The 21,081-nt window shown below is 43.1% G+C and overlaps 1 protein-coding gene across 1 annotated transcript in view; it reads right to left on the bottom strand.

Moving 5' to 3' along the window:
- Nucleotides 1-21,081, bottom strand: part of CALN1 (calneuron 1) — a 488,598-nt gene that overhangs the window by 381,855 nt on the left and 85,662 nt on the right. The window lies entirely within an intron of this gene.

Here is a 21,081-nt window from a genome sequence, read left to right as displayed (position 1 = left end):
GCCAGGGTCCTCATGGTCTGAACAGGCCCCAAATGCTCTCAAGTTCTATCGCTTTCTTCGTTTTACACCCGACTTCATTTTACCCACTCAGTCGTGAATCTTGCAGTCGTGAATCTTGAAATCTCCCTCCCTCCCACTGAGCAGGGAGCCCGATGTGGGGCTCGATCCCAGGACCCCGTATCCACCCAGGTCATCAGCAAGTCGCTCCATGCAAAAAGGCATCCTTTCTGCTCCTTTCCCAGGCCCGACAAACTCTTTTCTCAGTACTCATCAGGAATGCACAGCCCAGAAATGTTGGGCTCCCCGGGGACTACTGGGCATCTTAGCTGTGACCAAGCGGAGATCCAAGCGTTCCACTTTTCCCGGGTAAAGCAGATGACCCACTCACACAGCACTTGAATCAGGTAGGAAAGGGCAGGCCCTAAGTTAATACTCGTACAGCCTTCCGCACCTCGGAGAAGCAGGCCCCATGCCTGACTGGGATGCAGACACCAGCTAGCTGGGCCGGCTCATGAGCACATGCCTCTGAGATACCACTCACACCACCCGCCCTGCTGTAAAGGTGAGCGGCACCTCACCTGTCCCAGAACAAAGCAACTCCCAGCAATCTCACAGGGAATCAAAGCATCCCTGAGACCAGATCAACAAACCCTCCAGGCAAAGCTCCTCCGTCCAGACACCGGCCCACAGTGTGATGCAGGCTAAGGGAAAAGGGAGGAAAGAGTCGGTAAGGAGATGGAAAGAGCAAGCGCAGCAGAGCCAAAGACGAGGCAGTTAAAACGGTGGGCTCCTCCACAGCAGAGAGAACATGACTCTCTGTGACAGTGAGTGAGCTGCTGAGCATGTCAGGAAGCATGTTCTGCTTCCTTCCCTATCTGGAAAGGGGGCTAAGAGGACTGATCAACCTTTGAGTGGAATTAGGGAATAGGTAGGAAGTATGGGGAGTCAATTACAGGCTGTGGGTAGAGAAAACCTCTTAACAGAGCTCCAGGACGGTGAACCGGGCGGCACCAGAAGGGGTAATCTCCCCGCCACTGGGGGCATTCAAGCCAGAGGCCTCCCTGCTAGGGTTCTGTGGGAGAGAAACAACCCCTGAGCTCTCTCCCCACACACCCCTCATTCTCCACATAAGTCACTTGTAGAGTGCTGTTTCTTAGAAAGTTTGCATCTGTTCGGTAAGTGGGGGTAGCCCCAATGGCCCCTCCAGGCACTGAAGGGCTGAGTTACAAGGTGTAAATTACAGGAAGACAGCCAGTCTCCAAGGATGACCATTCAGGACACCCAAACCTTGCTGTCCCTCAAGCCACACTCATGATAGCAACTGTCCTAATCGCGGGATGTTGGAACCGACAGGCATCGGGGGTGGGCATGGCGGGGGTGGGGGGGCTCCTGCCTTCTTTTCCCTGGGACACCACTGAGTGACAAGCCCTGCAGGACCCTGCCTGCCCTCTCTCCCTCTAACCTAGAGTGCACACCAGCATGTCCCTACTTGGGGCTGAGAGCTGCTGACTTACAAACCAACGAACGAGACTCCTAAAATTTACAGGGCTTGATCCAGAACACAAAGCTGGTTAGTAGAGAAATCAGGTCTAGAACACAAGCCTCCTGAGTGCTATTTCGATGAAGCAGCCTCAGCTAAGCACCAGACATTTCCACCGGATGTCAAACTCTCATTTCAAACTCAAGATGTCTAAAAATGAATTAATTATCTTCCTAAAAAATAGGCCACACTTCCTGATTTCTCTATTTCTATCAAAGGTACTTTTCACTCATCATAACAACTGGGACATCTCTCATGAATGTTCTGGGCCCCAAAAAGTAAAACAGACACATGGCTGAGGCAAGAGCCAGCAACAGGCTCCAAACCACCCTTACCCCTCCCCAGCGAACAAAACGGACATCCATAGGCCCATCACAGACGGCAGGATGCTAGTTACGAAGTACGACTGCACTGGCCAATTATATGGGGAATATCTTCAGCTGATTATAAGTCAGACTTACCCTCCCCCGGCTGCATCTATCTTTACACATAAAATACAAGAATCTTTTTCTGGACAAACACTTCAATTACCATCTCCTCTTTTCACCAACTTCATTTTCAGGCCAAACATTGTTTAAAAGTGAGAATCAGATGTATGAATTAGGACCACCCTCCCTTTTCCTGGGGCTGATCCTGATTTGGGGGGCCCTGGGCTGTGTTTATTTCACAACACTGGCAAATGCTTCCTGTGTGGCTTCAGCTTCCCTCCCAGCATCGGCCATTGGACCGGTCTGCCTCATCAGCTGTTCTTTTAAACAATGTTTCAGTCCTAATAAACATGGGAAGACACTAATTTCACCACCTGGGGAGAAGGCCCCCTGAGGTCAGCACACGTGCAGAAAGCGTCCCTTTCCCTGGTCGTGGCTCATCATTCTAGTTTCTCCTCGAATTTTATCAACATCTTCCAATTATCAAACTTTCACCTGGTTGTCTGATGCTCTGGAGGTGCCACACAAATTTGTACAGCCACAGTAACAAGGTTACACTGGATCGAACATATCCAAACCACAACCTAGTTCAGCCACAGGATAAATGTCGAGTACTTTGCAGAGAAAACTGGCCACAACTGAAACCCCTTGACATACCAACATAATTTGCTTCTGGAAAAGGCAGCTTACAAAATTAGGGACGCATTCAGTGCATTCAGTCTGCACCCAAAACACTCCATGTCTAGTGGGAAAGGAAACAGGCAAGCGAACCATACTCATGGATAAACGAAGTCATGTTCAAGAAAGGGAAGAACATCATCCCAAGTAAGCTAAAAACAGCCACCGCAATTAAGGGCTGAATTTCACTCCAAGCCACCTGGGGAAACCCAAGCTTTAAGATTCTCTCTTCGGCTACGGAAAGGAAACACACACAAGTTCATCGGCAAAGATAAACATGATCCCGAACTGAAACTCAAAGATGGGTCCTTCTAGGGAGGAAAATGAACAAAATACATTTTTTTCCCCAAAGGCAATTTTACTCATTGAGAGATATTATTTACGATTGTTTATCATGTGAACTTTTTTTTTTTTTTTGTATTTTCTGTAAGGCAGTGCAGTTTCATGGTAAAGAATCGGAACTTTCTGGTCAAAACCGGTGTTAGACTGAAATTCTAGCTCTTACCCTTATTAGCCAAAGTGGGTAAGTTACTTAACCTCTGTCAGCAACACTTTTCTCCTCTTCAAAAATTCTGATACACATTGAACAGTATTTTTGTAAATATGAAATGAGATAACTTATAGAAAGCACTAGATTTAATGCCAGACATACTCTCAATAATACCATCAGTAATATTTGCTAAAGATTATATGAAGCAGGATGCAGGGCAAAGAGGCCATGGATTCGTTGGGTTGAAGATAAAACACACTGGGTTACTTTTTATTTTTAAGATCTTATTTATTTAGGGGCGCCTGGGTGGCTCAGTCGGTTAAGCGTCTGCCTTCGGCTCAGGTCGTGATCCCAGGGTCCTGGGATCGAGCCCCGCATCGGGCTCCCTGCTCAGCGGGAAGCCTGCTTCTCCCTCTCCCACTCCCCCTGCTTGTGTTCCCTCTCTCGCTGTGTCTCTCTCTGTCAAACAAATAAATAAAATCTTTAAAAAAAAAAAGAGTACACTTATCTTTTTTTAATTTAATTTCTTTTTTGGGAGAGAGAGAAAGAATGAGGCAGGTGGGGGGTGGGAGTAGAAGGGGCAGAGGGAGAAGAATCTTGGGCAGGCTCCACACTGAGCCCGACACGGGGCTCAATCCTGAGATCATGACTTGAGCTGAAACCAGGAGTCAGACCCTTAACCGACTGAGCCCCCCAGACGCCCCAAGAGCGCACTTATCTCAATGAGTACTGAGTAATGCGTAGGGTTGTTGAATCACTATATTGTACACCTGAAACCAAAGGACACTATATGTTAACTACACTAGAAATAACATTTAAGTTAATACACAAATGATCAAACAAATAAATAATGAAAGGGGTGGCTCCTGTGTTTTTAGGGTCAAGGAACTGGCATGTTTCCTGGCAGAGTAATAAACGGAAGACCCCCCACTCACATTTACTTGATGCCCTTCCGAGATGGTTAATTTTCCATGTCAGCTCGACTGGGCCACAGGGTGCCCACGTATTTGCTTAAACATTATTCTGGGTGTGTCCGTGAGAGTGTTTCTGAACAAATGTGAGATTCACATTTGATTCAGTAGCCTCAGGAAAGCACAGTGCCCTCCCCAAAAGTGGATGGGCCTCATCCAATCTGCGGGAGGTCTGAAGAGAACAAAGAAGCAGAGGGAAAAATCCTTCTCTCTGCCTAACTGCGAAGCTGAGACACCATCTTCTCCCGCCTTGGGACCTGCACTCAGCCTGGAGCTGAGGCCATTGGCTCTCCTGGGTCTCCAGCTTGCCAGCTGCAGATCATGGGACCTCTCAGCCTCCCTAACTGTGTGAGCCAATTCCTTATAATAAATCTATGTTTCTCTGGAGAACCCAGACTAATACACCTTCCTTTTTTTTTTTTTTTTTTATTTTGGTCTACAAGAGCAAAGATTCAGGCACACTGCTGTAGGCTGATACTATTTTTCTGGACAAACACTGTACCAAAATGTAATTCTGCCGGGCCTCTAAAGCAGTGCTCCTCAAAGTGTGGTCCGTGGACCACGGCCAGCTAAACACTGCTCATTGCTGGTCTGCAATGAGATAAAGACTGGATTTGAAAGAAAGCATAGAAATTTTTATAGCAATGTATAGCCTTGTCCCAACATGTAAGCATGTGACCAGTTGACTTCATGTTTGAACTAATCGTTCCCCACAAACAGTTTGAGAAGCACTACTCTAAAGTCCTTTATTTAGGCCGCATACGTTTCTGGTAATGGACCACGGCGGCGGGGGGGCGGGGGGGAATCTAGAGAAATGCATTTTAACCTCTGTCTGAAACTTTTTCAAATAACTTAAGGTTTTTAAAAAGTCTTTGATGGACTTTAGAAAGGGGGTACAAGACCTCAGTAGAAGTTTGTGCTCCCTGCAGGTACCCGGAGTGTGCCTAGAATCTATTGCAGACTTCACAGAGGTTCCTATCCTCTAATTACCAGACATACGAGGGGCAATGTTGACCTTGCATTCTAAAAGTTAGAGAGCCCAGCCAACCCCAATAGGGCCTTTGCCAAATTCCCCTAAAAACACCCGTGAAGGCACACGAAAATAGTGATACTCCCCATAGCACCAATGCGAGGGTGTGGAATAAGCTTCCACTAAGTCAGCACAGTTAGGATCTGAATGACAATCAGTGATGTAATGTATGGTGATTAACATAACAATAAAAAATTTAAAAATTAAAAATACAATACCGCTGGTTTGAAAAAGAAAAAAAAAAAGAATGACAATCAGTGGCATGCCCACACTTTGAGAGACTAAATGACAAAGTCAGATGGGAAATGGATAAGAAAAGATTTTTATCTACCCCCATTCTCCTCTATTCCAGGGACTCGGGAATGGTCAACCATGACCTCAGGCTATCACCCTTCAGACTATGTGGGAAGTGCTTTTTTTTTTTTAATTTTCTTTTTTATTACTATTTTTTTATTATGTTATGGTAATCATACATTACCTCAGGGTCACATCCCCACTGTCCACAGGTTCAGAAATCACTCGTTTCACAACATGGAACTGAATGATGTACTAAGTTATTTTGAAAACAATCTTTTATCATTTGTGATCTATATTCTCAAAAACTACAGTCCATCATCCCAGTGAAACCATTCTAGGCTCTAGAGTTAGGAACATGGCCACCCTGTTCAGAACTATACCCTTGCCCCCTATATTATGTCACTCAGAAGTAATTTACAGAGGGATAAAATATTCCTCCAGCTACTCAAGGATTACACCTCCCAAAATGCAATGAGGCTAGATATGGAAGGGTGTGGGTTACAGGCACAGGTTTCAGTGAGGACCCTAGAAGCAAAGACCTACGTGGATTATGGTTTTTCATGCCTTACTTTTGATGAAGGAAGAACTGCAGAGTATCTCAAACACCCCAGAAATGTCTCCTGTCCAAGAGCTAAGTTATGGGGAGACAACAAGAGCCCATCTTCCCCCAGCAAAGATGCACCCCACGAATGTCAGCCAGACACCCACCGGGCATTTGCCTAAGCACTTATAAAACAATTGTGTTCCCTTGTGAAGATCCTGCAGGGGCATGCCAATTGGCAAACAGAGTTTGGACAGAGCGCAAACCAGACAGGAATGAGTAAGCAGAAAACACCAACGTGGGGGTCTGCATAAAGTTCTGCATCATTACAGGAGGAAGCCCTTGCAAGAAGATGTAGAGCAAAGAACATACTGTCAACAATGATAGGGTACAAGACAGATGACAATTTTACACTTTCTGGTTATGTCCTTACAAACAAGAAAGTAGGGTGTGTATGAAATAAGAATGCAAATTCATTAGGAGGTAGCACAGTAAGGTGAGGAGAAATCACGTCAAAAAGACAAGACAATCTGCTGAGAGGCAAGCCGATCTGGAAAAGGGGCAGACCTTGCAAAACAAAGAAGAAACCCCAAAAATAATAGAATGGAAATCTACATCAATGGCAATAGGAGTATTTCAAACAAACAGAAAATTCCGCAAATAATATAATGCATGCATGGACCTGCCACTCAGATTGAGCATTTTACCTTATTTGGTATAGATTTTTTTTTAACAGAAATAATATATGACATTGATGCCCTGCCCACCTATTCTATTCCTCCACCGCCTTCCCTCCACTGTGAAATGCATCCTTCCCATCCATGTTTTAAATGTTCCTACATTTGGGAGTAACTGTATAGAATACATTATAGTATTGCTGTATATATCTTTAAATTTACATAAATAATATCACACCACACATATGCTTTTACAACTTGCACATTTCACTCTATATTAAATTTTAGGGATTTATCCAAATCCATACACATACACCTAATTTATTTTTAACTGCTCCATAGTTGTCCACGGTATAAATATATTGCAATTTATTTATTCATTATCCAACTGACATAAAAGTATGCTGTAATGGATGTGCCTGGTTGGCTCAGTCCGAGGAGCTGCAACTCTTGATCTTGGGGGTCATAAGTTCAAGCCCCACATTGCATTTAAAGATTACCTAAATAAATAAAGCTGAAAAAAAAAAAAAAAAAAAGCATGTAGGGCACCAGGGTGGTGCAGTTGGTTAAGGGTGAGACATTTAGTTTCAGTTCAGGTCCTGATCTCAGGGTCCTGAGATCGAGCCCCAAAGAGGCTCGATCCATGAGATCAGAGCTCATCTTGGAGTCTGCTTGAGATTCTCTCTCTCTCTCTCTCTGCCCCTCCCCGCTCTCTAAATAAATAAAATCTTTTAAAAAAAGAGAGAGCGCACAAGCAGAAGGAGCAACAGAAGGAGAAGGAGAAGCAGGCTGAGCAGGGAGTCCGACGCAGGACCTGAGCTGGTCCCAGGACCCCGGGATCATGACCTGAGCTGAAGGCAGACACTTAACCAACTGAGCCACCCAGGTGCCCCTAAATAAATCTTTTTTTAAAAGTATGCTACAATGATATCTGCAGGCATTTCTCCAGCCTATATACCTAAATAAAATATTACACAGTTTTGCCAAACTGCTCTCCAAAATGGCTGAGTTAGTTTTCTATTGCTACAAAACAAATTACCCCTGAAATCAGTGGCTTAGAACAACAAATATTTACTATCTCACCCACGATTCCTGTGGGTCAGGAATCAAAAGTTGCTTGGCTGGATGGTTCCGGCTCGGGAGATCTCATGAGTTTGCAGTCAAGACATTGACCAGGGCTACCACCATCAGAAGGCGTGACTGAGTCTGGAGGATCCACTTCCAAGATGGCTTATTCATACAGCTATTCATGAAGTCTCACTTCCCTGTGGTCCCTGCCATAGAGCTGCTCAAGTGTTCTTATGACAAGGGGGAGCTGGCTTCCCCCAGACAAGTGATCCAAGAGACAGGAGGGAGATTTGATGACTTGGTCTTGGAAATCACACGCCATCACTTTCACCATACTCAATTCATTGGAAGCAAGTGGCTAAGTAGAGCCCACACTCATGGAAGGAGGAATTAGGCTCCACCTTTTGAAAGATGGAGTACCAAAGAACTTGTGGATATATTTTAAAACTATCTTCATGGTTGTGGCAATTTAGAGACCCATTGTCCATCTAAGAGCGTGTTTCCCCCATAGCCTTGCCAACATTTGGTATTATCAAACTGTTTCATTTTTCTTAACTGGATTTCCTTGATTACCAATTTAGGCATCTTATATGACTTCTGGCCATTCTGGGTTCCTCTTCTGTAGATTTGCTTTTCATTTTTATCTATTGGGTTGTTTATCATTTTCGGATAGCTTTGTTCTTCTGTGTTATCGTTGCCCAATATTTCAGGTTGACCTTACTTTCAAGCCCCCAGTTATCAGTTGTTGTTGCTGTTATTGTAGCGGCTTCCAGCCAAAGCTTTTCCAGATTCTTCCACACGTTCGTCAATTACTCTGCACACCATTATACAGTATTTCCACATATTTCCACATACACCATTTCCACAGATGCCACTAAGTTAACCACAAATCATAGATAACAAGAAAATGCAGTCACATAATTAGGAAGTGATGAGTTTTTACTATTTATTACCTTTTTTTTTTGTCAGTTGATCCTTCATTTAAGAAGGTAAATTTATGTTTCATTTATCATTCATTTAAGAATGGCTATGTTTGATAACTGGCTTATAAAATTCCTGAAAACTTAACTAATGCCTTTCTCAAGCTGGTATGGGCTGCCTCCAGCATGACACTGGATGAAAAACCTTTTTCCTGACCACTTCCAGTTGTTTCTATAGGAAAGGCAATGGAAACATGCCATTTTCCTGCAGCAATATTCCACTGTCCACTCCCCAGCCTCCTGGCTGTGAAGAAGCAGTCGTGGTGAAGGTGGCCCTTAAATCCTTGGATCACAGCTTCAGGGGTCCACTCTCCAGTTTTCGGGGGGGCCAGAGAAAGTTTTAGGAACAGGAAGGCTACTCCAATGGCAGTCTCAGTAGTAGTAACTCCCCTAGAAGGCCAGTTGTGAATTATTCTGGGAGTCATTCCAGAGACCCACCTAAAATCCTGGCCTTCAGCCCTTCAACAAGTTGTAAGCATCAAATCCCCTTCCTTTTTAAAATACCCAGAGTGGTTACTGGTCCTTGAGCTAAACCTTAACTGTTACATTATTGTATCTTCCACATTTCTTAAATTCTTTTTAAAATTTTCAGAGTTTTATCTCTACGTATCTTATAAACAGTTTCCTCAAAATTAAATTCCCCAATCCTTTTTTCAGTTGTCACTTAACTCATGGTTTTAACCTGTCCGCTGACTTTTTCATCTAAATGACTATGTTTTCCATTGTCGGCAGTTTAATTTGGTCCCTTTCTAAATCCTCCCCTCATTTTTCACTGAGTATGAACCTTGGATTATAATTTTTATTCTTTTACCTTTCATCCTTCCACTTTTTCACAATTTTCTTTCAGGTGTACAGTGTGTCATTCTATCACCTCAATTTCTTTTTTTTTTTTAAGATTTTATTTATTTGACAGAGAGAGACACAGCGAGAGAGGGAACACAAGCAGGGGGAGTCGGGGAGGGAGAAGCAGACTTCCCGCTCCATGTGGGGCTCGATCCCAGGACCCTGAGATCACGACCGGAGCCGAAGGCAGACGCTTAACGACTGAGCCACCCAGGCGCCCCTATCATCTCAATTTCATAAGGCACCAATCCTCCTCTTTGTACTTCTCGGACTTTTTCTAGCAGGAAACTGTTTCCCGGTGTGGTCCACCACTTTCTGTGGGTAGGAACTCCAGCAGTATCTTCAGCAGGTGCTGCTCATGCCTTTGGAGCTGCATGGGCTCAGAGAGCCAGACCCACAGCACAGGTGTCAAAGGCAGTCCATGAGTTGAGGACCACTTTGCACCTTCATTCTTGGCTTGGAATGCCTGCACCAATGGGTAGTATAAATTCGGACTGCCCTTCCCTGAACTCCCGGTCTGGAGTCCTGATTTATCACTGGAGGCTTTACAGCAATTGTCTGGGCAGAACTAAACACCTCCAGCACTTTGCCGAGCAGGGGACAGACTGAGTCTAGTCTGCAGCTAAAGGAGGGACAACCAAACCATGATCTCAGTCCCTGTTGCTGCCTATTGTGGGTCCAAGACCATACTTTTCATCTCAGCATGGACATCAAAACTCCCAACACCCAGAGCCTTTTTGGGTTTTCCTACTCTGCAGCAACATCTACTCCTATGCTTCTCTCTGGGCTCTGAGTTTCCTTCTCTTTCTTTCACATTAAATTATTTTACCAGTCAGAGGACAGTCAGGAAAACAGAGTCAGGTAGTCAAGTAGATCAATAAAAGGATTTAAAAACCATGGGCTAGGGGCGCCTGGGTGGCTCAGTCGTTAAGCGTCTGCCTTCGGCTCAGGTCATGATCCCAGGGTCCTGGGATCGAGCCCCGCATCGGGCTCCCTGCTCAGTGGGAAGCCTGCTTCTCCCTCTCCCACTCCCCCTGCTTGTGTTCCCTCTCTCGCTGTGTCTCTCTCTGTCAAACAAATAAATAAAATATTTAAAAATAAATAAAAATAAAATAAAAAAATAAAACCATGGGCTACATAAGTGGTTAGAAGGCTGAAGAGCCCAACAGAGCATGGTTAGCAGAGACTCGGAACAACAGAAATTGAGTCCCACCCCCAGTCTGGAGGGACACATAGAGAAGGCGGAATTGCCAGAACTTCAGAGTTGGGGTGGTAGCTCTCAAAGGGGAAAGAACCATGGTAGAGGCTGCTCAGCAGGAACTGGGGCCACGGAAGGAGGGGCTCTCCTCTTCAGGGCAGGAACTACTGGAGAGAGAGAGAGAGAGCTACTGCTGGAGATATCTGTCAAATGGAGCTAGAGGCAGGGAGAAAAACCAGAGCCTCGGTCTTTAGCCCCACCTTCTCATCTCCTGCTGGCGCCTCCCTTTGGCCAGGAAGTCTAGAAAAGTAGTTTGCAGGGCTCAGTCCCTACAACGCACGGCAGAGCCGGGGAAGGGGCAGGGACAGTCGAAGCAAGCAGGCAAACATATTTACATTTTTTTTCTGTTTTATCCAGCATTCTGTGTTTACACATGAAAACAATCCACATTAGCTTAGTGACGACGCTTACAAAACTAGGTATCCTGGTGGCATTTTGAATTTCAAAGATGAGGAAAAGTACTCTGAGCATCCAGGTAGAAAATACAGGCTACTACCAAAAGAACAAAATAAGACTCAGCTTCCTTCAGAACAAGAAGCAGCCACAATAATGACACAATCTCCATCACCTGCTGCCTTTAAAGGGCCATTTAAAGTAAAATGAGTGGGGACACCTGGGTGGTTCAGTCGGTTAAGCATCAGCCTTCGGCTCAGGTCATGATCCCCGGGTGCAGGGATCCAGCCCTGTGCCAGGCTCCTTGCCCCCCTCCCCCTCTGCCCTGCTCTTGTTCTCTTTCTCTCCTCAAATAAATGAATAAAATCTTTTTAAAAAATAAAGTAAAATAAGTAGAGAAGTTTACAAATTAAATTATGGGAAATGGGGGCATCTGGGTGGCTCAGTTAAGCATCTGCCTTCGGCACAGGTCATGATCCCAGAGTCCCGGGATCAAGTCCTGCATGGGGGGAGGGGGGCGGTCCCTGCTCAGTGGGGAGCCTGCTTTTCCCTCTCCCTCTGCCCACTCATACTCTCTCTCCATCACTCTCTCTCTCTCAAATAAGATCTTTTTTAAAAATTATGGGAAATGATATTAAGGCAAATGTAAAAGAAAAGAAAGTTCCAACTTCAAAACAATTCAAAACATAAAGCATTGAAAGTATAAAGTCATTTTATGTTTAAAAAGGGTAAAATTCAAAATAATAGTCCCAAACCTCTATGCATCATATATTAGAAAGTAAAGATAACTTAAATATAAAGAAAAATCCATTTAAAAAAATTGGTGAAGACTTTAGGTACACCCTCTAAGCCTTTGACAAATTACCTGGACAAAAAAAAGAGGAAATGAATAATGAGACATTTTCCTATGAAGGCTGATTTAACATGTGAGCATGCATGCATGTGTGTGCCCACGTGGGCATATCCATTCCCCCAGAGATCACTTTCCAGATTTCTATAAACATTTACAAAAATTTATCAAATATAAGACCACAAAGCAAACTTCAGTAAAGATACTCAGAAGCAGGTCTGGCACAGTTGAATATAAATAGAAACAAGAATAAAAGTCAATATTTTAATAGCTAAAAGTGACATTTTGTCCAGCTTTCTTGAGATAAGCTTGACATATAACACTGTGTAAGTTTAAGGTGTACAATGTGTCGATCTGATGCACTTATATATCCACAAAACAATTATCACCCTAGTGTTAGCTCACACCTCCACTGTGTCACATAATTACCATTTCTTTTTTGTGGTGCGAACAGTTAAGATCTACTCTCTTAGCAAACCTCAAGTACACGATGCAATATTTTTTCTTCTTTTTTTTTTTAAAGATTTTATTTATTTATTCATGAGAGACAGAGAGAGAGAGAGAGGCAGAGGGAGAAGCAGGCTCCCAAGGAGCAGGGAGCCCGATGTGGGACTCGATCCCAGGACTCTGGGATCGTGACCTGAGCCGAAGGCAGACGCTTAACCATCTGAGCCACCCAGGCGCCCCACAATGCAATATTTTTTTAAAAGATTTATTTACTTGAGAGAGAGAGAGAGAGAGAGCGGGGGCAGGGGCAAAGGGAGGGAGAGAGAATCCCAAGGAACTCGGAGCCCAAAGCAGGGTTCAATCTCACAACCCAGAGATCATGACCTGAGCCGAAATCAAGAGTTGGACATTCAATTGACTGAGCCACCCAGGCCCCCAAATGCAGTATTATTCACTACAATCACCACATTCTACATTCAATCCCTAGAACTTATTAAAATTGAATTTGTTAATATATTCTCTTAAATACTTCCCAGATCAAAGTTTTTAAATTAAAATTACAGGTCTGGGGCACCTGGGTGGCTCAGTCATAAAGCGTCTGCCTTCGGCTCAGGTCATGAGGTCCTGGGATTGAGCCCTGCATCGGGCTCCCTGCTCTGCGGGAAGCCTGCTTCTCCCTCTCCCACTCCCCCTGCTTGTGTTCCCTCTCTCGCTGTGTCTCTCTCTGTCAAATAAATAAATAAAATCTTAAATAAATAAATAAAACTACAGGTCTATCTTCAAAAAACAAAAATGGGAATAATTCATACAAAAAAGCATATGAGGTATATAGCAAAGTAACATTCAGATAAAATGTGAGGTATCTGCTTTCATTATTCCAAAGAGAAAAAATAAACAAGAAAGAAGTCTTAAAGCTAACTTCTTAGAAAACCCCCAACAACAAAATAAACAGAAATAATGAAAGAAATGAATTAGAAAACAGATAAAAGAGCTGGTTATTGAAACAAAAGCAATAAACTAGACAAATCTCTGACAAGTTTATTAAAACAAATAGAAAAAGCACAAATAGGAAACATTCTGAAATATGAGACATCTATGTGCAACTAACCATAGACTAATAAATTTAAAACACTGCTTAAATAAATGATTTTTCTCTCAAAACACAGAAATTAGATTTTTTTATTGAAAGCAATGTGATTTAATACCATTCATGCTTATTGAAAAATCTCAACATAACACTTTGTTAGGCAGTGATTTAAATATCTGGTTTTAGGTTGGGTGTATTTCCATACTTGATTTTAACATCTGCTATAACCAAAAATACACCTCAGAAAGAGACACAGATCCAAATTGAAGAAAAATGTCATTGGCAGTATTTACTCAATCACAGTATTCACATCCTACAAGCAATTCCATCCTACAAGCATACCAAGATTTTTGCTGATATTTGGCTGGTAAAGTTTGATCTTCCCTAATGTCAATGGATGATCTTGCAAACTGCAAGCGGTCCCATTTTTATACTTTTAACAAATGGGTCTAAAAAACACTTGATCTCTTCATTTGGAAGATTCTTAAGTGGTTGACAAAATTCTGTTTCCAGATTTTTTAACTTTGCAGATTTGAGTTTATAGATAGCACATTCACATCTTTTTTTTTTTTTGCAACAAAATCACATCATGGTTGAAACATTTCCAAAACCATGATTTTCAAAATGCTCTTTCCATAGCATGAGTTTCCTTTGAAAAGAAGTCATTTCCTCAAACCTTTGTTAAAGTGTCATCTTTAAGGGTGTATAGAGGACAACATCCTGCCATCTCAGAAAAGATCAGCAAATGTGGATCATTTGCCTGTTTATGACAGAGACTGTGTGACGCTCCGTGTTTGACAACTCTTTTAAGAACTTTGCCCTGAAATAAGCCCCACACTTTCCTGTGGTACAAAAGCCATCTGCAGTCATTTTCCATTTTGTTTCAAAGATTTAGGTCAGGTTTCATTATTCATGAGAGTGCATACAGATCAACATTTTAAATAGCCTTTTTCATGTTTTTCAGTGGTTTCAGCCAACTTTTGTCCGATCTGATGGGCTTCACAGTGTTTTAATTCATAAAGTGCTGATGAAGGTCTCCTTTGGGGACCACAGGAAATGCCATCTCAGCCATTGTCTTAAGGTCCACTTGGGCCAGCATGATCAGCATGATCCAAAAACTGGAGCTTTTGGCACACATCTTGCCCCTTTTGGGTGTTAGTCTAATTAAACTAATTAATATAATTTATAAATTCCCCTAACCAGGTACTTGTGTCACAAGTCACCGGAAACAAGGGCATGAGGAAGTCAGTGGAAACAAGGTCAATGCCCCCATGTATAGGACACCCACCTGCCCTGAACACATCACCCCCATCACATCAGACCAGCAGGTAGATAAGCAACTGAAGGTGTCAGGGTCTCTCTACAGTGGACAATAGTGAAGTGTAATTTCTTCCTTCTCTTTTCTTCTTACATCCAAAGGAATACACATACACACTCTACTTTGAAAACCACTGCAGAGATACTGCCATTAAAATGAGGGAAAACACAACATGCCATCAGCTCTACTATTAAGTAACACTAGCCTAGAAATTCTACTTAATGTAGTAAGAATGAATAAAACTAAGAGACTACTTAAGAGAAGACCAAGAAGAAAAATTAAGTGATCAAAACCTAAAATGAAATATATATAAATATGTAATCCATCTTTCATGGTCAAAGGACATTCAAATTTGGCAGTGTAACTACAGAAATCACAAAGGAAAAGACTGAGCGCTTTGCCGGTATAAAAATATAAACTTCTAAGCATTATAAACAGCATAAATAAAACTAAGAGGCAAGCAAGGAGCACAAAAAGTACATGAAGAGATAAATCACAAAACTGGAAAGACAAACAACTAATAAAATATATGGAAACCATGGCTGATCTCCTAAGTAACCAAAGAAATACAATTTTTATGCTGTTTTTTCAATTTAGGGGGGTTTTGCTTGTGTGTTTGTTTTGTTTTTAAAGCATTTATTTATTTATTTATTTAGAAAGAGAGAGAGAGAGAGTGTGAGCAGGGGGAGGGACAGAGGGAGAGGGAAAATCTCTGCACTGAGTGTGGAGCCCAACACAGGGCTTGATCCCAGGACCCTGAGATGATGACCTGAGCAGGAATCAAGAGTTGAACACAACCCACTGAGCCACCCAGGTGCCCAGGCGCCCCTGTTTTCTTTTCAACATATTGGTGAGAATATAATGAGCTGGGTACTTTGTAGTCACTGAGACAATAGCTTGGAGAAAACAATTCGGCAATTATGTATCAAGAGTCCAAAAGATAGTTCTCAGTCTTTGATCCAACAACTCTATTGTTTGAAATCGATCCTGAGATATGGTCAAAGATTTGTGCACCAAAAAAAATAGCATTGCGTTGTATTTAAAATGGACGAACACAGAAAAGAAAGGAAGAAAAAAATAAGAAGAAAAAATCTAAAAGTATAGAAATTGATAAGCAACACAGATTAATATCAGTGTACTGCGTATCAATGATGCTTGTTAAAATTTTAATGATATCAGAAATCTTTACAATATGGTGTTTTAACTCTAGAAAGCATTTCAAGTAATAAAACGGAACATACTTCTCTCTCCTAAAATCCTATTAAAACCATGGTATAGAAGAACAAAATGGAATATATTCATAAAAGGAAGGAATACATACCCTGGACCCCTTTCCAATATAAGCCCCCAACCCCAAGTGATGGGGAGACTCACCTCTCCTTTTCCGAGTCTCCCAGACACTCCATTTGCTACACTATCATTTACGCTCTTCAGTAAACTCTGCTCTCACTTCCTGCCAGCTTGCGTTTGATTTCTATCCTGTGCGAAGCCAAGGACCCCCTTGGCTGGTCCTGCGGGGCCCCCTCAGGGTCCTTGGACCCTGCCTGCCTATGCCATTAAGAGGAAACCTGACTCATACTGGCACTTCCATTCAGAAATGTCAGCAATGCCAATGGCCAAACAAGGACTGCCCGACCCTTGAAGACAATCAGCATCCCCAAGAGCAGGGCAGCAAAGATGACCCCAGAAATAAGAAGGATGATTCTGGAAAGAGAAGGCACCTTGGAAGAATTTTAACATAACACTTGAGAGAGACCCGAGAGGCTGCTTTGAAAAATAAGTAGTCTGAGATCAAGAACTCAGGGAAGTTAAAATTCTTACCAGAAAAAAAAAAAATTCAGTAGAACTACAGGGGAAAGTTATGGACACCACACAGAATATAGAAAAATAGAAATTTTCATTAATAAACAGTAAGGATTAATGCAGAACAGCCACATCCACCTAACAAGCATTTCAAGATGAGAGGCCAGAAAACCTGAAGGAAAGGAAATAAGAGAAGAAAATTTCTGATGATATGAACCTTCGGACTGAAAAAGCCCATCGAGTAGCTCAGACCTCATAAATAGCCCAAAACCTCATAAAGTTTCAGAACACAAGGATAGAGAAAGCACTCTAAAGCTTCTAGAGAAAAGAACAGACAACTTCCTGATGAATGACGATCATATATATTGGCATGAGACACAGATCAGCATCATCAGATACCAGTTGACAACAGAGCAAGGAGCTTAAGTGTCGTAGGAAAAAATGAACGGATACCCAGGCAACATCCAATCAAGACAAGCACTTAGAAAGTGTACGACTGGGCGCCTGGGTGGCTCAGATGGTTAAGCATCTGCCTTTGGCTCGGTCCTGAGATCGAGTCCCGCATCGGGCTCCTTGCTCAGCAGGGAGTCTGCTTCTCCCTCTCCCTCTGCTTCTCCCCCTGCTTGTTCTCTCTCTGTCTCTCTCGCAAATGAATAAATAAAATCTTTAAAAAAAGAAAAAGAAAAAGAAAGTGTACGATTCATAGACACTTCCTAACAGAATCACTCAATGAATTATGTCAGCCAAACATACAAAGAATCCAAGAAGTGAGAGAACGGGTTCCAGCCTGGGCCTGAAATCTAACAAGAAGGTGTGCTCTCAGAAGACCACTGTGAGAGCAAATCAGATCCAAAATGCCCAGGACAGGGCGAAAAAGCACCTGCACAGCCAACACAGGGCTGAAGCTGGATCAGCCCCTTAAGAAGCAGCAGCTAAATGTCAGTATCAAATGTCAAAGACAAGTAGAGTGGGCTCCCCTCCTCACTCCCCTCTCCCTTCGATTCTGAGGCTTTTTAAATATGTTTTTCTACAAATGGCACAAGATTCGTTTCTGCACAGAGTAATATTTATAATCATCATCATATCCTAAACGTTCTTTTCGAATCTGCAACCGACAGCCGAATCACGGACATTTCAATTCCAGATAAAGAACAGAGCACACGTGTTGGTCACCATGATCGTCTCATGGTACAACTGGCAGAGAAGGGGGGAGAAAGAAACGTGAGGTGTGGTGTCCCTCATCTCTCCCGGTGGGAGGGCCAAAGGTACTAAAGTTAACAAGGAAATAAAGATGTAAGTGTGTGAGCTAAAGCAATGAAGCCAATCAATTCAAAGATTTAAAAATAAACGTGTGGCCAGCAGATACTGGAAGGTAAGGACAGGGAGGGCTGTAGGGTAATGGGAATCCCCTTGTCCTTCATGAGAGAGGATGGGGAGGTTCTATTTAAAGTGGAGAACCAAAAATGCAGAAGCATTTCATCTGGAGCGATTTCACCCACTGAGGGCACTAACAAGTACGAATGGCTCAAAATAGTGGCCTCGGACATGGAGGGTTCGGCTGATGGGGACTCTGACTTTTTATTTGTACCCACTTACATTGTTTTTTTATTATCCTGTTCCTGTATTACTTTTATAAGGTCAGCCATAAAATTATATGGATAGCATAATCACAACTATATAATTACCGAGTCACATCCATATTCATATGCATATTCATATGCATTCACGCGGATGTTCACATATGCATGTTCATATGTACAGCCATAGAAAAGTTATTGGAAAGACATAAAGCAAAATGTAAATACTCGTTATTGCTGAGTGATGCATTCACTGTAATTGTATTATTTGTTTCAACCTTCCACACTTAATACCATGGATCTATTTCATTTTTATAGCTAGGAAGAAACTAGCATGATTTTACAAACGGAAGAGCCTGCCTGTCATTTCCTCCACGTGGGGGTAGGACCACAGGGACCCTGTAGGCAGACAAAGGCTGCTTCAAGGCCAGGGGTCCAGTGACCCACAGCCATCACGCATGAGCGCACACTGTGTCTGCAACCACAGGCCTCGGAAGACAGAGCCTTCGCCTGCGAACATGAAAGGCTAGTGTTACCCAGCAGTGTGGACCCAGATGTGCGTCTCTTCTACCAGTTTTGATTTTGAGCAGAACTGTCTCCCTGAGATTGTCCAAGGATTGAACATGAGGGCTAGTGTTACCTAGCAGTGTGGACCAGACAGATGTGCGTCTCTTCTACCAATTTTAATTCTGAACAGAACTGTCTCCCTGAGATTCTCCAAGGATCGAGGTTACGCAGGTAATCAGATGAACACACCTGCTGGAAGGAATTCTATACCAGCATCATAGGAATGCTGAAGCTTCACCTGCCAACAGAGGATGCTTTTGGCAGAGGATTTTGAGTTGTTCTTTCTGAAAGCGATTAGACAAAAAGTTCAGCTGCTTTTTTAAGGCTCCTCCTTTGGGCTACTATAACCTTGTTTAATTAATAAGTTGAATATGAAAGGATTTAATTTTACTAAATTTTTATGGATCTTCCGTTGAGATCCTCCTATAAGGTTTCCCTGCTAACTCTTCAGATGTTTCCAGCTGCTCACGCATCCAGACACCTTTCTGCAAGGTGGGGGCTCTTGTTGGCGGAGTCAGGAACCCTCTCCCAAAGACAGTGGGAGGCAAGGGACTGTCGTCTGTGGGAAGTAACCGCACATAGTACCAAACCTTGACTGTGCAGTTTTCCGGGATGGCACTTTGATTTCCTCACTCGCTGTCTTAGTCTGCTCAGGCTGCCGTAACAAACTCTCATAGACTGGGTGGCTGAAACAACAACTGAGAGATTTATTTTCTCAGTTATAGAAGCTCGAAGTCCAAGATCAGAGTGCTGCCATGGTTGGTTTCCGGTGGGCACTCTCTTCCTGGTTTATAGATGGCTGCTTTCTGTATCCTCACATGGTGGGAGGAGAGAGAGAGCAAGCAAGCTCTCTTGTGTCTCTTCTTATAAGGGCATTAATCCCATGATAAACCCTCCACCCCATGATCTCAACTAAACCTGATTATCTTCCAAAGGCCCCACCTCCAGATACCAACACAGGGGGTGAGGGCTTCAACAGGTGAATTCTGGAAGGGACACAATTCAGTTGAGAGCAAATATGGATGAAGATGGACAAAATCAAGCAGGAGTCTAAAAGTCTGTTGCTTTTTGTTATTTGTTTAAACTTGAACTAGCACTATATTGGCTGGAAGAGACTATTATAAAAGATTCATAGAGAAAGGTACTGCACCTCTGGAGATTTAGCCTCATTTGGGCCAATTTACATAAAATGAAAAGCATGTAAATTAGATTCAGTCAATCCATCATTCAGATGGAAAGTAGTTTGAAATTCACCTATTATTTCAGAGTTGACAGCATAAGAATATTTGGAAATAAGACATAGCGCTGAGAACAAGGACTTCATTTTTTTCCTGAGATTTCTTCTCATTTTTCCATAAATCTAAGGGCACCCAGGGGAAGGCTGAAGGTGATCTAGCCACAGGGGATGTCAATTCAGCCATTTAGTTGTTTGAGTGGTAGGGACTTAGAACATCTCTCTGCTGGGATCCGGATGGTATTAGAGCAGAAGTCACCGCATCTGTCCTCAAAAAAGTTACAAACCTACCAGGATAGGAGTCCCAGAGATTAAGTAATATCTGGTCCATGCACCTGAGAATTATGCACAACTCAGGCAGAGAAGAGTGACTCCCATGAGCAACCCACCATGTTGAGCTTAGTCCAGGTGGCATAGGGAGGGTGGCACTGTGGGCACAGACTTCTCACCTGCAGGCCAGACACTGGTGCTCTGCAGAATGCCACACCCCAGACAGGGGACAGCACTGGAAATGTCATAAATAGGACACAAGGTCATCTTAACAGCTAGACAGAAGACGGAACGCAAGATGGCGGTCACCATGGGGACATCTGCTGCCAAGAGGAGGGTCCCAGCTGACAGAAGCAAAAGGCAGAGCCCAAAAATAAGCACAAGCTAAGATGGTGAGTTTACCAGGAGGACATCCCGTGAGGCCTCTTGGTCAGTCTCTAACCTTCACAAAGACATTGTGATGCAGAGGAATCTGCTAAAAGAATGAGCGGCTTTTCTATGCTCAAGACACATTAAAAAAAAAAAATCAACAAAAGTCTACAAAGTACAACCAGACTATGGGCTCCTTGGACACAAAGTTCTCCCAGCATCAAGCCCTTTGTCGGGCATATAAGGAGGACTCAAAAATGCTTGTTGAATGCACGCATGCATGAATGAATGATATGAAAGAGTTTGTCCTCCTGAAAACCACCATGACAGAGAGGAAATCAGATCCCCTGGAGCTACCATCCTGC

Source organism: Eumetopias jubatus, unplaced genomic scaffold (assembly GCF_037043125.1).
Source record: "Eumetopias jubatus isolate StellerSeaLion01/CBP00866 unplaced genomic scaffold, mEumJub1_p1.0 scaffold_12, whole genome shotgun sequence".
In the NCBI taxonomy this organism is placed as follows: Eukaryota; Metazoa; Chordata; class Mammalia; order Carnivora; family Otariidae; genus Eumetopias; species Eumetopias jubatus.
This window is presented reverse-complemented; position numbering and strand designations above follow the sequence as displayed.